Below are 5208 nucleotides of genomic sequence, written 5' to 3' on the forward strand. Positions count from 1 at the left end.
GAAAACACCTACAATAACAAACACAAAATATTTAAGAAAATGGGAATAGGAACATACATATCGATAATTACCTTAAATGTAAATGGATTAAATGCTCCCACCAAAAGACACAGACTGGCTGAATGGATACAAAAGCAAGACCCATATATATGCTGTCTACAAGAGACCCACTTCAGACCTAGAGACACATACAGACTGAAAGTGAGGGGATGGAAAAAGATATTCCATGCAAATGGAAATCAAAAGAAAGCTGGAGTAGCAATTCTCATATCAGACAAAATAGACTTTAAAATAAAGACTATTACAAGAGACAAAGAAGGACACTATATAATGATCAAGGGATCGATCCAAGAGGAAGGTATAACAATTGTAAACATTTATGCACCCAACATAGGAGCACCTCAATACATAAGGCAAATACTAACAGCCATAAAAGGGAAAATCGACAGTAACACAATCATAGTAGGGGACTTTAACACCCCACTTTCACCAATGGACAGATCATCCAAAATGAAAATAAATAAGGAAACACAAGCTTTAAATGATACATTAAACAAGATGGACTTAATTGATATTTATAGGACATTCCACCCAAAAACAACAGAATACACATTTTTCTCAAGTGCTCATGGAACATTCTCCAGGATAGATCATATCTTGGGTCACAAATCAAGCCTTGGTAAATTTAAGAAAATTGAAATCGTATCAAGTATCTTTTCCGACCACAACGCTATGAGACTAGATATCAATTACAGGAAAAGATCTGTAAAAAATACAAACACATGGAGGCTACACAATACACTAAATAACGAAGTGATCACTGAAGAAATCAAAGCGGAAATCAGAAAATACCTAGAAACAAATGACAATGGAGACACGACGACCCAAAACCTATGGGATGCAGCAAAAGCAGTGCTAAGAGGGAAGTTTATAGCAATACAAGCCTACATCAAGAAACAGGAAACATCTCGAATAAACAACCTAACCTTGCACCTAAAGCAATTAGAGAAAGAAGAGCAAAAAAACCCCAAAGCTAGCAGAAGGAAAGAAATCATAAAGATCAGATCAGAAATAAATGAAAAAGAAATGAAGGAAACAATAGCAAAAATCAATGAAACTAAAAGCTGGTTCTTCGAGAAGATAAACAAAATTGATAAACCATTAGCCAGACTCATCAAGAGAAAAAGAGAGAAGACTCAAATCAATAGAATTAGAAATGAAAAAGGAGAAGTAACCACTGACACTGCAGAAATACAAACGATCATGAGAGATTACTACAAGCAACTCTATGCCAATAAAATGGACAACCTGGAAGAAATGGACAGATTCTTAGAAATGCACAACCTACCGAGACTGAACCAGGAAAAAATAGAAAATATGAACAGACCAATCACAAGCACTGAAATTGAAACTGTGATTAAAAATCTTCCAACAAACAAAAGCCCAGGACCAGATGGCTTCACAGGCGAATTCTATCAAACATTTAGAGAAGAGCTAACACCTATCCTTCTCAAACTCTTCGAAAATATTGCAGAGGGAGGAACACTCCCAAACTCATTCTACAAGGCCACCATCACCCTGATACCAAAACCAGACAAAGATGTCACAAAGAAAGAAAACTACAGGCCAATATCACTGATGAACATAGATGCAAAAATCCTCAACAAAGTACTAGCAAACAGAATCCAACAGCCCATTAAAAGGATTATACACCATGATCAAGTGGGGTTTATTCCAGGAATGCAAGGATTCTTCAATATACGCAAATCAATCAACGTGATACATCATATTAACAAATTGAAGGAGAAAAACCATATGATCATCTCAATAGATGCAGAGAAAGCTTTCGACAAAATTCAACACCCATTTATGATAAAAGCCCTGCAAAAAGTAGGCATAGAGGGAACTTTCCTCAACATAATAAAGGCCATATATGACAAACCCACAGCCAACATTGTTCTTAATGGTGAAAAACTGAAACCATTTCCACTAAGATCAGGAACAAGACAAGGTTGCCCACTCTCACCACTATTATTCAACATAGTTTTGGAAGTGTTAGCCACAGCAATCAGAGAAGAAAAAGAAATAAAAGGAATCCAAATCGGAAAAGAAGAAGTAAAGCTATCACTGTTTGCAGATGACATGATACTAAACATAGAGAATCCTAAAACTGCCACCAGAAAACTACTAGAGCTAATCAATGAATTTGGTAAAGTAGCAGGATACAAAATTAATGCACAGAAATCTCTTGCATTCCTATATATTAAGAAAACACTCCCGTTTACCATTGCAACAAAAAGAATAAAATATCTAGGAATAAACCTACCTAAGGAGACAAAAGACCTGTATGCAGAAAATTATAGGACACTGATGAAAGAAATTAAAGATGATACAAATAGATGGAGAGATATACCATGTTCTTGGATTGGAAGAATCAACATTGTGAAAATGACTCTACTACCCAAAGCAATCTACAGATTCAATGCAATCCCTATCAAACTACCACTGGCATTTTTCACAGAACTAGAACAAAAAATTTCACAATTTGTATGGAGACACAAAAGACACCAAATAGCCAAAGCAATCTTGAGAACGAAAAATGGAGCTGGAGGAATCAGGCTCCCTGACTTCAGACTATATTACAAAGCTACAGTAATCAAGACAGTTTGGTACTGGCACAAAAACAGAAATATAGATCAATGGAACAGTATAGAAAGCCCAGAGATAAACCCACGCACATATGGTCACCTTATCTTTGATAAAGGAGGCAAGCATATACAGTGGAGAAAAGACAGCCTCTTCAATAAGTGGTGCTGGGAAAATTGGACAGGTACATGTAAAAATATGAAATTAGAACACTCCGTGACACCATACACAAAAATAAACTCAAAATGGATTAAAGACCTAAGTGTAAAGCCAGACACTATCAAACTCTTAGAGGAAAACATACACAGAACACTCTATGACATAAATCACAGCAAGATCCTTTTTGACCCAGCTCCTAGAGAAATGGAAATAAAAACACAAATAAACAAATGGGACCTAATGAAACTTAAAAGCTTTTGCACAGCAAAGGAAACCATAAACAAGACCAAAAGACAACCATCAGAATGGGAGAAAATATTTGCAAATGAAGCAACTGACAAAGGATTAATCTCCAAGATTTACAAGCAGCTCATGCAGCTCAATAACAAAAAAACAAACAACCCAATCCAAAAATGGACGGAGGACCTGAATAGACGTTTCTCCGAAGAAGATATACAGATGGCCAACAGACACATGAAAGAATGCTCAACATCATTAATCATTAGAGAAATGCAAATCAAAACTACAATGAGGTATCACCTCACACTGGTCAGAATGGCCATCATCAAAAAATCTACAAACAATAAATGCTGGAGAGGGTGTGGAGAAAAGGGAACACTCTTGCACTGTTGGTGGGAATGTAAATTGATACAGCCACTATGGAGAACAATACGGAGGTTCCTTAAAAAACTGGGAATAGAACTACCATACGACCCAGCAATCCCACTACTGGGCATATACCCTGAGAAAACCATAATCCAAAAAGAGTCATGTACCAAAATGTTCATTGCAGCTCTATTTACAATAGCCAGGACATGGAAGCAACCTAAGTGTCCATCATCGGATGAATGGATAAAGAAGATGTGGCACATATATACAATGGAATATTACTCAGCCATAAAAAGAAATGAAATGGAGGTATTTGTAATGAGGTGGATGGAGTTAGAGTCTGTCATACAGAGTGAAGTAAGTCAGAAAGAGAAAAACAAATACAGTATGCTAACACATATATATGGAATCTAAGGAAAAAAAAAAATGGTCATGAAGAACCTAGTGGCAAGATGGGAATAAAGACACAGACCTACTAAAGAATGGACTTGAAGATATGGGGAGGGGGAGGGGTGAGATGTGACAGGGTGAGAGAGTGTCATGGACATATATACACTACCAAATGTAAAATAGATAGCTAGTGGGAAGCAGCCGCATAGCAGAGGGAGATCAGCTCAGTGCTTTGTGACCGCCTGGGGGGGTGCGATAGGGAGGGTGGGAGGGAGGGAGATGTGGGAGGGAGGAGATATGGGAACGTGTGTATATGTGTAGCTGATTCACTTTGTTATAAAGCAGAAACTAACACACCATTGTGAAGCAATTATACTTCAATAAAGAGGTTTAAAAAAATATATATATATATAAAATCTGTTTTTTAAATTATTTATTTGTTTATTTTTGGTTGTGCCGGGCCTTAGTTGTGGCATGTGTGCTCCTTAGTTGTGGCATGTGTGCTCCTTAGTTGTGGCATGCGACCCTGTGAGGACACAGGGAGGAGATGGCCGTCTACACAGCCAGGAGAGAGGCCTCAGGAGGAACCAGCTCTGCCGACACCTGGATCTCACATTCCAGCCTCCAGGACCGGGAGAAATACATGTCTGATGTTTACGTTACCCGGTCGGCGGTATTCTCTTACCCAAGTTGACACAATATTACTCCAAAGTGTGACTATACCAGTTTATTCCTCCACTCCCCTGTGGATGAATGGTTTCTGTATTGGGGTCTCACAAGCAGTGCTGTCATGAACATTCATACGCATGTCGTTTGTAGAACATACGTGTATACATGTTGGGCATACACGTAGGGATTGCTGGGTCACGGGACATGCACACATTCAGCTGAAGCAGGACCTGAGCAACAAATGTCCACAGTGGTTGTGCCTGTGCATACCTGCATCCTCTGTGAATACCTGCACCCTCAGTGTTCAAGGGCTTCCTAACATTCTGCTTCCTTGTCAACACTTGATACTGACCATCTTTTTTAATCCAGCCACTCCGTTGAGTCTGTGTTGGTATAACTGTGGTTTTTTTTTTTTTTGAATGAATAGCCCAGTTTTGCTTTTTTTTTAAAAAGAAATTCACGTTCTTTTATTTATTTATTTATGACTGTGTTGAGTCTTCGTTTCTGTGCGAGGGCTTTCTCCAGTTGCGGTGAGCGGGAGCCACTCTTCATTGCGGTGCGCGGGCCTCTCTTGTTGCGGAGCACAGGCTCCAGATGCGCAGGCTCAGTAATTGTGGCTCACGGGCCCAGTTGCTCCGCGGCGTGTGGGATCTTCCCAGACCAGGGCTCGAACCTGTGTCCCCTGCATTGGCAGGCAGACTCTCAACCACCGTGCCACCAGGGAAGCCCAACTCT

The sequence above is a fragment of the Balaenoptera musculus genome, chromosome X (assembly GCF_009873245.2).
Source record: "Balaenoptera musculus isolate JJ_BM4_2016_0621 chromosome X, mBalMus1.pri.v3, whole genome shotgun sequence".
Classification (NCBI taxonomy): domain Eukaryota; kingdom Metazoa; phylum Chordata; class Mammalia; order Artiodactyla; family Balaenopteridae; genus Balaenoptera; species Balaenoptera musculus.